Source organism: Somniosus microcephalus, chromosome 22 (assembly GCF_052327205.1).
Source record: "Somniosus microcephalus isolate GS21.2 chromosome 22, FLI_Smic_1.0, whole genome shotgun sequence".
NCBI classification, from domain to species: Eukaryota; Metazoa; Chordata; class Chondrichthyes; order Squaliformes; family Somniosidae; genus Somniosus; species Somniosus microcephalus.
The window spans coordinates 73,189,496-73,202,059 of NC_141008.1; the positions used below are offsets into that span (position 1 = coordinate 73,189,496).

Consider the following 12,564-nt stretch of genomic DNA (forward strand, 5'->3'; position numbering starts at 1 on the left):
CTGTGGAGGCTGGGTCATTGAATATATTTAAGATGGAGATAGACAGATTTTTGAAAGGTTAAGGGAGTCAAGGGTTATGGGGAGCGGGCAGGGAAGCGGAGTTGAGGCCAAGGTCAAATCAGCCATGAGCTTATTGAATGGCGGAGCAGGCTCGAGGGGCCAAATGACCGACTCCTGCTCCTACACCTTATTTGTCTAATGTACGAGTCCTTCTTCCTGCTTAGACTTCAGCATAGCTAATATGAATAAGTTCATGGGCAAGGCCGATTGTAATTATTTGTATTCCCCCTTTCGCCTTGTCCATATGGAGGGTGGTGTACTGCCAATATTTTATTAGCTATAGTCCCAATACAGTTTCCTCAGTTCCTTTGAAATGTCAGAGAATGAGGCGAGAGTGCAGGTATCATTTTATTTCGCTCCACAGGTGCATCTCATATTATACCAGTGCTGGTGTTTCAGGCTGTGAAATATTGCACTTTTCATCGGAGAATGACACCAGTGCAGTAGGGGCAGGCAATCCCTCCAGACCTTTGCAATGGACGCAGGGCTGCAGAGACTCGCACATTGCTGCCGAGTGCTCCATTATTTTAAATGCTGCATCCCGCAGAGCAAAGAAGTTCAGCTATTCTTGTGTTTTTAAAAAGGAAAAATCTATGTAAAAAAAGAAAGAGCTTTGATCACAGCCAGGTCATGAGATGAAAACATCAAACAGAGACCCGCCTTGCCCCACAGCGAAGAAGGTAAGTCGCGATGGGCTACTCGTCCACGCCGCCTAGTGGCTGGTTACAGTACAACCTTGACAACATCCGCAATTTAGGGAGGAGAGGATGAGGTTCAGTGTCATGGGGCCTAAACAGAAAGGAGAAATTAAGTAAAAGTAACAAGAGGTGGGATTTGAAAATGTCATCTAGATTCCCCTCCCTAACCCGGGGATGCTAAGGCCAATTGTAACGTCCTACCATTACCCTGGCTGAGATTAGTTAACTCAGAACAGACCATAGTTTGAACCAAGGATCATCTTAGTCTGTATTCTCAGCTCCTCTGTGGATAAGTTTGCTGAGTGCTCTTATTTTACAATGCAACAAATTATCATATTAAAAAGTGTTGTGTCTCAAGGGGTTTTATACCCTTACCTATATAACAATTAAGAAGGACTCCGGGGTGGAGAGTTTAGTTAACGGCCATTTTATTTACAATGTGCTTCTTCACTCAATGCACTACATTTCCCATAGTGCATTGCAAATCACCACTATGGTATCCCATGCGGGACAATTCTAATACACATTCAAAATACACAACATATTTCCTCCCCCTTAAAATAGAATGTCCACAAAACAGAATAACTGAAACTGACTATAACTTTGGAAGAGAGGGTAGACTGCCTCTACATTCCGCTAACCCTGGGGATTATTCTGCCCCATGCACACAGGTTAGCACTAACTGTAACTAAGGCGCTCTGGAGGCTGCCTTTCTCTTTGGGGGTAACGCCTAGTCTCAGGAGCAGGCTCTGGCTGGCTCTCCCGTGACCCTGCAGGCGTGGCTTCCTCCCTCGATGGCACAAGAGTGGATGGTGCCACCGTCTCAGGGTCGGACGACCAGTCCCTGCTGGAGCCCCCAGCAGGTCCTTGATCCTCTGTTTCTTGGGTTACCTGTGGCGACTGTCTTGGCAGTAACTGGTCTACATGCCGTCTCCATGTTCGGTCATCTCCGGTGCGGACTCGGTATGAAACGGGGCCCGTCTTTTGAATGACCGTAGCCAGGACCCACCGCTCCGGGGTGGTGTAGTTACGCGCGAGGACTTTGCCCCCAACCACAAAGTGTTGTTCTTTGGGCCTCTGAGCTCGTCTGCTGACTTGATCCTGCTGATTGGCGTGCACCACTGCTTCTGTGGACGTTGGCCTCAGTAGGTCAAGGCGTGTCCGTAGCTGCCTTCCCATAAGTAGGTAAGCAGGAGATGCTCCTGTCGTAGCATGAGGCGTGTTTCGGTATTTCAGCAAGAAAGCATTCAGACGCTGCTTTAGAGGAACATCACTTCTTGCCGCTTTCAACGCGCGTTTCAGCGTTCTGACAAATCTCTCCGCCAATCCATTCATGGATGGATGATAAGGCGCGGAGAACGTGTGCTGGATTCCATTGCTCTTGAGGAACTCCTCCATCTCCTGGGATGCGAACTGTGTTCCATTGTCGGTTACGATCTGCTCCGGCAGACCAAATCGCCCGAACATCTCTCTGAGTCTTGATGGTTTTCTCCGTAGTGGTAGTGGACATTACTGCAACCTCCGGCCATTTGGAATGGGAGTCCACCGTGACCAGGAACATCGCTCCTTCCACTGGTCCCGTGAAGTCCAGATGGATCCGTTGCCACGGTGTCGCTGGCCATTCCCATGGATGCAGTGGCACTGCTCTTGGCGTATCCCTGGTTGTCTCGCATGATGGGCATGATTTCACTTCAACTTCAATTTCATGATCCAGACCGGGCCACCAGAAGTAGCTTCATGCCAGCTCCTTCATCCGGACAATACCACAATGTCCTGAGTGCAGCTCGTTGAGGACATGTTTCCGCAGCTTTGGTGGTATGATCACTCGCATGCCTCAAAGGAGGCATCCTGACGTGACAGACAACTCCTTCCCTCTTGACAGGTAAGGTAGGAGCTCAGGTGGTGCGTCTGACACCCGTGATCCGTCTCCTCGCATCACCCGATCCAGCACCTTGGATAGCGTAGGGTCCACTCTGGTCTCTTTCTTGACCTGCCGGGCCGTGACAGGGGCATTGCTCACCATGTCAAAGTAGAAAATCTTCTGCTCACAGCCTTCAGAGGGCACAGGCAGCGGAAGTCTTGACAATCCATCCGCATTGCCATGTGCTGCTGACCTCCGGTATTTGATGTTGTAATTGTGAGCGCTTAACATCAGCGCCCAGCGCTGCATCCTGCACGCTGCCAGGGAGGGTATTCCTGTGTGTGGACCAAAGATCGATGTCAGAGGACGATGATCCGTCAGCAAGGTGAATTTCCTTCCGAACAAGTAGTGATGGAACTTTTTGATTCCAAAGATGATGCCCAAAGCCTCTTTTTCGATCTGCGGGTATTTCACCTCCGCCTTGCTCAGGGACCTTGACGTGAATGCAATTGGCTTCTCTTCGCCTGAGGGAAAGATGTGGGACACGACCGCGCCGACGCCATAAGGTGACGCGTCACAGGCCAGCTGAATCTGCAACGACGGGTCAAAGTGCGTCAACATTCTGGGGTCAGTCAAAGCTGCTTTGGCTTTCTTGAATGCAGCTTCGCACTCTTTCATCCACGCCCAGGCCTTGCCCTGACACAGCAACTCATGTAATGGCTTCAACAGTGATGCCAGCTGTGGAATAAACTTTCCGTAATAGTTCAGGAGATCTAAGAATGACCGCAGCTGGCCGACATTTGTAGGTGCAGGAGCGTCGGCAATGGCTTTCACTTTCGACGGTGCTGCGTGTAGGCCATCTGCGTCGATGACATGGCCTAGGTACTCCACTGATGGCTTGAAAAATTCGCATTTGTCCTTGCAAACGCGTAAGCCATATTCTTCAAGTCTTCCCAGTGTCTTCGTTAGGTTCTGCAGATGCTCGTTGTCGTCCTTTCCTGTGACAAGGATATCGTCGAGATAACATTGTACCCCTGGAATGCCGCTTAAGATCTGGTCCATAGCCCGCTGAAACAATGCTGGTGCTGACGTTATACCAAAGGGTAGGCGGCAGTACCTGTAGAGGCCCTTGTGGGTGGTGATGGTGAGGTACTTCCGTGAGTCCTCTTCTACATGCATCTGCAAGTAGGCTTGGCATAGATCAATCTTGCTAAACTTCTGACCACCTGCTAGACCCGTGAAAAGATCTTCAATGATGGGGAGGGGGTACTGTTCAGCTGAGAGCACAGGATTCACTGTTACTTTGAAATCTCCACATAAGCGAACCGCGCCATCACTCTTCATCACTGGTACCACGGGCGTGGCCCACTCACTGTGCGAAACCGGCACCAGGACCCCTATCTTGACCAGACGCTCCAGGTCAGCCTCCACCTTTGGTCTGAGGGCGTAGGGAACGTTGCTGGCCTTCAGGAATCATGGCTGGCTGTCAGGCTTCACCTTGAGTTTGACCGTAATCCCCTTCATACTACCCAATTCTCCGTCAAAGACAGCCGCATGCTTTGTCAACACTGCCGCTAGCCCCACCTCTTCGACTGACACCGCATTCACTTTTTTCCAATCCAGATGAATTTTCTCCAACTATGGCCTGCCCATCAGGGATGGATAGTCACCCTTGACCACGTAAACTGGCAGCATCACGGTTTGTCCATTAAGCTCCACCTTTACCTCCGTCTTACCCAGCATTGGGACTGTTTCCCCAGTGTAGGTCTTTAAGGTGAGCTTGGCCAGCGTCAGTGATAGGTGGTTCAGTTTTTCTTTGAATAGCTTCTCTGAAATCAAGGAGACAGCGGCCCCCGTATCCAGCTCCATTTTGACCGGTATTCCCTCTAGTAGTGGAGTGACTCCATAGCCTGATGAGCCTCCATTCACCGTTAACACATGGAGATTCAGCTCCCCATCAGAGTCTGTGTCACTGTCTTCCTGTTCTTGTTTCACCATGTGTAGGTTTTTCTTTTTAGAACGCCAGTTGGATGTGTTTCCTTATTTGTTTTTGTGTGTCTCTGTGTAGGGTTGTTTGCTTTGCCCTTTACACACACGTTCAATGTGTCCTTTCTTTTCACATTTCCGACAGGTCAGGGCTTTACACCAGCAGCCAGATGGCTGATGACCTGACCTTCCACATCTGTAACACTCTCTGGTGCCCCTTGCATGCTTATCCGGTGTAGCTGCTACCCTGTGCACTCTTGTTGCAGCCCCCAACAGCTGTGCATCTTTAGCTGCTAACTCCATAGACACAGCGAGCTCCACTGCTGATTTAAGCGTCAGTTTGTCAGTCGTGAGCAAGCGCTTCTGTGTTGCTTCACATCTTAATCCACACACAAACCTATCACGGACAGTGTCATTTGGACTTTCACCAAACTCACAATGCTCAGTTAGCTTCTTTAGCACTGCAACATATTCGGCTATGGACTCACCCTCCCCTTGGTTTCGTTTGTGAAACCTGAACCTCTCGGCAATCAGCATCGGCTTGGGTGCGAAATGTGTTTCCAAAACTTCCACAATCTGATCATATGTCTTAGCGCCGGGCTTATCCGGGTGCAGCAAACTCCGTAACAAGCCAAATGTTTTTGCTCCGATCACACTGAGGAACGTCGCCACTTTCACGTCATCTTTAATGCCATTTGCAGTCACGAAAAATCCGAAACGCTCTGTATAAGCACTCCATCGCTCCGCCGTTTCATCAAATGGTCCATTTTGTTATCTTTTTTAAAATCTTTACAGTCCTTTTCCTCCACTTTTTTATTTTATTTTTACAGTCCTTTTCCTCCACTTCGTTTCACTGTATCGTTACTCTCCCCCTTCTTATTTGTGTAACACATGAACCGCCACCTTTACGCGGCGGTTGCATCAGCACTAAACTGCGGGCGCGCCATTAAGACAGGAACTTCTTACTTTAAACCTCGCCGATTCCAGTGCAAAGTGATGCGCAAGTCCATCGTCCTCATCGCCAGTTTTGTTGTGTCTCAAGGGGTTTTATACCCTTACCTACATAACAATTAAGAAGGACTCCGGGGTGGAGAGTTTAGTTAACGGCCATTTTATTTACAATGTGCTTCTTCGCTCAATGCACTACATTTCCCAAGGTGCATTGCAAATCACCACTACAGTATCCCATGTGGGACAATTCTAATACACATTCAAAATACACAACAAAAAGTATCTCAAATATCAGTGTATAGGATTCAATTTATATCCAACATTTCTGTCAAACTAAATCACAACTAGGTCACTTATGGGTTAGGATGTCTCCCACTGAATATATTAAATGAATATCATATTGTATGGCAGAAGGTGAATCCTCTACCCGATGAATCAGAAGATATTGAAACAATTACAAAAACAAATGTCACAACAGCTTTCTTAACACATCCTAAAGGAATCTAACCACCCACATTGACATTTCACAGGAGACTTTATGTTATATTTATATAGGTCATATGATCTCAGGGGAGCAGGTAGCAGAAAGTGCCATAGAGTATGGAAGCAGTATGAGGTTCAAATGCAGCTCACCTCATGGAGCATGCGAGCAAACTAATGTGCAATGGCAGGCTGTGTCAGAGTATGTAAGCAGGATGAGTCCAAGGATGGAGTAGCTCATGGAGTTTGGGAGCAGGATGAGTCCAAGGATGGAGTAGCTCATGGAGTTTGGGAGCAGGATGAGTCCAAGGATGGAGTAGCTCATGGAGTTTGGGAGCAGGATGAGTCCAAGGATGGAGTAGCTCATGGAGTTTGGGAGCAGGATAAGTCCAAGGATAGAGTATCTCATGGAGTTTGGGAGCAGGATGAGTCCAAGGATAGAGTATCTCATGGAGTTTGGGAGCAGGATGAGTCCAAGGATGGAGTAGCTCATGGAGTTTGGGAGCAGGATGAGGTAGAATAACAGTGTCTCGTGAGGTATGGTTGGCAGGATATCCATATATTAGGCTGACGTCAAGCATAATCAAATGAAGAATAGATCATAAAAACAAATGTTATTTCCTCAGATTGTACCATCAGTATACACATTTGATCAAATACTTTCTAAGTTTTTCTTTACAACTCCATGGTCTCTGGGTGGGACTTAAACCCACAAACTTCTAACTCAGAGGCAAGCATGCTCCCACTGAGCCATATCTGACACCAGAAACTTCCAACCACATTGTTGCATCACTAGAAGAGCAGCAGGAAAAGGCTCCACCTGCCAGTGTGAACTCAATGTGACCCCATCTCAAATCCCAAGGGCAGGGTCATATAAATATTGGCCCAGAAATTCCGATCGCAGGCCTCCCGCGGGCGGAGGGTTGCGATCTGGAAAAATCTGCGCCTGGACCGGAGGGCTCCCGGGAAGCGCAGAGTTCCGTTGCTGAGCCTCTCCAAACCGCCGGTGTGCCGTATCCCAGAGGCGCAGGCGGTTCGCCGCGTCCCTGGGATCACGTGGGCCATGGGGAGCCAATCAGAGAAGGGAATCTTCATTCATAGATTTGGCAGGAAGACCTGTCAAATATATGAATAGAGATCACCCCCAAAACATAGTAAAACTTCAAATAAATTTTTTTTTAAATCACATTTTTAAAATGACTATAATTTACATAAATTAACTATTTTAAACAAAAATTTAAATTTTTGAAAAAAATAATTAAAGTTTTTAAAGGGGCTAAAAATAAACTTACGTTTCTTTAAAGTATTTTTAAATGATAAATCAGTGGAAATTTTTTAAAAACTTTTTTCAACTCTTATCCTGGTAAAAGCAGGCCTTACTCCTGCTTTTACCAGGCACAAGAATTGTAAGTGTTTTCTGCGGGCGGAGGGTCTCCAAAAAACGGAACTCTCCGCCCGCAGAGGCCCTTCTCCAGGGCAGCCGGAGGATTTGTCAAGACCATTCTTGACAGATCGGAAATGCCGGTTTCCAGCGCATGTGCAGTGCATACCTGAAACCGGCATTTCCGATGTCCCTACGGGTGGGTACACAGTGGGTACTCACCCATAGGGACCGGAATATCCGGCCCATTAGGGGCAGATTAGGGGCAGGTACCCAGGGCAGTTTTGATGCTGCTGGGTTGCCCACTCTACAGACCCAACTGGTTTACGGAACGGGACTTTATTACAAAGGGACTGGAGTACAAGATTAAAGTTTCTTACTACAATTATACAGGGCCTTGGTGAGATTACACCTGGAGTACTGTGTCCACTTTTGGTCTCCTTACCTAAGGAAGGATATACTTGCCTTAGAAGGAGTGCAACGAAGGTTCACCAGACTGATTCCTGGGATGAGTGGATTGTCCTATGAGGAGAGATTGAGTAGACTGGGCCTATATTCTCTAGAGTTTAGAAGAATGAGAGGTGATCTCATTGAAACATATAAAATTCTTAAGGGGCTTGAGAGGGTAGATGCAGGGAGGATGATTCCCCTGGCTGGGGAAACTAGAACCAGGGGTTACAGTCTCAGAATAGGGGGTTGGCCATTTCCGACTGAGATGAAGAGAAATGTCTTCACCCAGAGGGTTGTGATCTTTGGAATTTTTTACTCCGTAGGGCTGTGGATGTTTAATCATTGAGTATATTCGAGACAGAGATCGATAGATTTTTGGATATTAAGGGAATCAAGGGATATGGGGATAGTGCAGGAAGGTGGAGATGAGGTAGAAGATCAGCCATGATCTTATTGAATGGCGGAACAGGCTCGAATGGCCGAATGGCCTACTCCTGCTCCTATTTCTTATTTTTTTATGTCACCTTGATTCTCCTTTGTGTATTTTTAGCCCTTTTAAACATTTAAATTTATTTTTCAGAAACATAAACTTTTGTTTTAAATGTTTAATTAAATGGCATTTTATTTAATTTTAAATATGTAATTAAAAATTTTTTTTTTTGATGTGTAGATGTATTTTTTGGGGTATTCCCATTCACACTTATGGGAGTTCCATACGTACAGAATCCCCATAAGCATGAATGGGGATTCCCTTCTTTTATTGGCTGGGCTGGCCCACGTGATCCCAGGGGCGCTTGCAAACCGCCTGCGCCCCTGGGATACGTGGGCCTCCACCCGCAGGTACCCGGAGAGGCCCAGGACCGCGAGTCTCTGTACCTCCCGGACCACCAGGTACGCGGGCATTTTATTTGCGGATCGGAGGCATTTCCCCGCGGGAAGCCTCCGACCGCAAATTCAGGGCCATTGAGTTGGAGAGGAGCAGGCAGAAAAAGCCCCTGCCCCGCATCAGGAATTTTCGGTGCAGTGAGCGAGGGGCAGAAACCCGGCAGGTTCGATTTCTTCCCAATTTCCTGTTCTTCCAATCCCAGTCTGGCAGATTTCGCTCCAAGAAGGAGTGGAATTTCTCGGCTATCGTGTGCCTCACTGCACAGACTGATGCCCCATGGAGCTTCTATGGATGTGGGTTAAAGGGATAGAAATTGGTAAGCTTGTGTTTGGGTGTAAAATGGACACAAAATATACCCGTTTAGTAGTGGGCTGGCCTGTGCGTAATCTGCACAAGCGTTGGCCCCACTGCTAAGTTCGGGAGCCCTGTTTTCTGAACGTCCTGTGTGCATTCGGCCGCTTGAATATGTAAATAAGAGAACCGAACACCTGTTAGAATGTTTTCGCCGATGAGCGGGGCAGGCAGCGAGGCTCGCCCCATGCAGGAATCTTCAGTGGCCCTGGCGGCTGCCAACCAAAAGCAGGTTTTGAAAAAAGAATCATTTTTTAAAAACGTCCGTGTGGAGCCAGAGGAGCAAGAGTGCCAATGTTTCACCAACACTGTCTTTGCTGGAGCTAGCCAAAACTCATCGCATTGCTTGCTCTCTGCTCGTTCCCCATGACTTTGCCCTTTTGTCTGCTTCAAATGTTTATTCAGTTTGCCCTCAAAAGATGCCATAGTCTCTGCCTCAATTATTCCCTGTGGCATGGCCTGCCATGCCCCAACAATTCTCTGAATAATAAAAAAAATGATTCTAGCGCCTTTCTTTACTCTCAGTGACAATTTGAAGGCAATGACCCCTTGTAACTGACTCCCTAATCAGAGCAATTAGTCTTTCCTTACTCACCCTGTCAAAACCCTGCATAATTTTAAAAGCCTCTACTAAATCTCATCTTGGCTTTCTCTGCTCCAGAAGAAATAATCCCACAATATCAAGTCTCGCCTCATAACTATAGTTTCTCACCCCTTGCATCATCCTGTTGAATTAAACCTGTAGTGCTTTCAATGTCCATTAAATGTCTATTCTATAATGTGGCACCCAAAACTGCACTCAATATTCTACCTGTGCCCAAACCATTGCCTTCTACAAATGTTTCATTACCTTTTCACTCTTGTACTCTTTGCCCCTTATTTGTAAAATTCTAAATATACTTGACCCCCAAATTCAGATTAAACACTTATTGAATCAACTTGGCACCTCCCACGCCAATCATCTTTATTGCATCTGCAAGGGAGATTTTCACTTTAGTACCATATTATGTGCTGTTTTTTTATTGTGACCTTGCACCCACTGGAATCTTAATTATTCCTAAGCTGTTTACTGCCACCAGTTCTCAGCTCAGCGATGAAAGGACAGTGCTAGTAAACCAAATTTTCCCCATGTACCTGATTTCTGTTATTGCTGCACTATGTTATATTTCGACTTTCATTGAAGAGATCAAACTGCAATGAACGGTATATTAATGTTATTGTTTTACACGTCAGGAACTGTCAGGGCAAAGGCAGCCCCTGTTTTCTGTCAGAGCTATCATATACTTAACTTAGAACCGTATGGTGCCGTCAGTTGATGTAAACTGGAAAAAAAACATTCCATTTCCCAGCGTTGCCATCCATCATTATCTCAAGCGAACACAAAACAAAAATGACATTAAAGTGATTCAGAGTCTGCAAAGTCTCCTTGGAACACAAATAGTTAAACTCTCAGAAGGAATAAATCTTCTGTTCTCCTTTGTCAATGAACCAAGAATAAGTGCGTCATTTATGAGAAATCTCTCATTTAGATAATACAATAGTGTTTGCAGGTATTCAGGGCGAGGTTTTAAGATTCTCTGCGAATATTAATAACAGGAATATGTTTTTGATGTTATTCTTATTTGACTTATTAAAATCAAGTTCCGTAATAAGATGGGAATAGAGGGCTTATTTTGGCTGCAAGCCTTGTATGATATGCATAAACATACACTACAAAATTATCAGTGAATTTTAAACTGTTGAAATAAATAGTTCTACACTGAGCTTTGTATCAATGACAACCAGGCCACTAACATATTTGCTTTGTATCTTAATATACATAGCTTGTTAAAATTTTAGTAAACACTGAATTTGAACATAGCATCTAATGAAGCATTTATGATTACACTGACCATAGCTGGCTGATCAAATAATACATTAGGAGAATATTATCCGGTAATTAAACAGTGTGTGATCAACTGGATTAGAGTAGATATAAACCAGGGTGTAGATCTTTAGTCACACATATCTGATGCTCTGGATGAAACCTATTTGATCTTCCGTTACCAGACAAGAAATTAAACTAGTGGTATATAAACACTGTCTTCATCAGGCAAAAACTTTATTTATTTTATTCCAGGCAATAAATGATCAACTTACAGCGAAGACTACTGTCTTCACGGAAATCAAAGACACAAATGGATAAGGGCAATCTAAAAGAAATCTGGAAGACGCTGCTCTTGGATAGTTATCAGAAAACAAATAACTTGTCCCACTTATTTCTATCTATCTTGCTCGCAACTGAAATGATGTTAGAAGTACAGAGACGCAGAATAATCTCTCACAATTGACGAAACGGTTTCCCTCTAAAATTTCAAACCAGACCTCTCTTGTATACTTTAATAACATGGACACAACATGTTTGACATAAGAACTGCTATGCAATAAATCTGGATTTTAATCTGATGTATCTTTGCCTATTCCAAATTAACAGACGGGCAGTTATTTTGATCCATGTGTGCACTGCAGTTTCACAAATGAAAAAAAAAACATTAACATGGTTAATTACAGCACTGCAGAGCAGTTATTTTCATCATTCCGAGCTGCACATTAAATTCAGCACACATTCCTATAAAGACTCCGGCACTACAAGATGTTACACAGTCAAGCAATTCTGCTTAGCGTTTAACATATCATTTATAATCTTGTCTAATAAACCTACCTTTCAGTAACAAAATAAAATCTTTTGTCTCCTTGTATCCAAATATTTAGACAACCGAGGGCAGGAGCACAGAATACAAATATGAGCTCAGTGTTTGAGGTTGGACGCATAGAATGGAAAGAAGGGAGGCATAGAAAGCATAAGGCTCACCCTGTCTCTGTGCACACTGCCTTAATTGTTAACACACAAAAAAAACAGCAACTACATTCATCAATATTGCTGGCATATAGCAACCATCAGTGTCCCTACTCCAAACCAAGGACAGGGGGAGCAAGAAGCAGAGATAGAACTAAAGCCCCTGGGCTCTCAGACTTCGCTCTCAGCATGACAGCAGCCAATCAGCTTTACAGCAGCAGCCTCCGCTCTACACACTGGATTGTTTACAGAGGCATCGAGCTATAAAGATAGGCAACTGCTCAGTCCGCAGACCGCATGGGTCTATTCTGTTCCTAAGTAATGAGTGCAGGGCCAGTTTCACAATTCTAAAAAGCCTTTACACTGCCTCAAAAGGTCAGCCTGTCGAACTCAACGCACAAGTCTCCGCTTTCTTTCCAAGTCCCTCTCTGTGATGTAAACACCAGCTTTAAAAAAAAACACTTCTGCAGCAAAGACAGACAGTTCTTGGCAAAACTACCCTCTGGAGCACTGCTGCTGATTAAGTCCTGTTACATACAATAAGTATTATTATAATAACGATATTGTCATTTTCAAGGTCACTGCAATGCGAGAGTGCAGGGAAACAGAAAATTGTTTTTTAAA

The 12,564-nt window shown here is 45.3% G+C and overlaps 1 protein-coding gene across 1 annotated transcript in view; it reads right to left on the reverse strand.

The window, feature by feature from the left end:
- The window catches only part of LOC147102522 (membrane-associated phosphatidylinositol transfer protein 3-like), a 495,678-nt gene extending 483,463 nt beyond the window's left edge, over positions 1–12,215 (reverse strand). The window contains exon 1 of the mRNA XM_085965038.1: positions 11,806–12,215. The gene's annotated coding sequence lies outside the window, so the exon portion shown is untranslated. The remainder of the gene's footprint in view (positions 1–11,805) is intronic.
- Between the last annotated feature and the right edge of the window lie 349 nt (positions 12,216–12,564).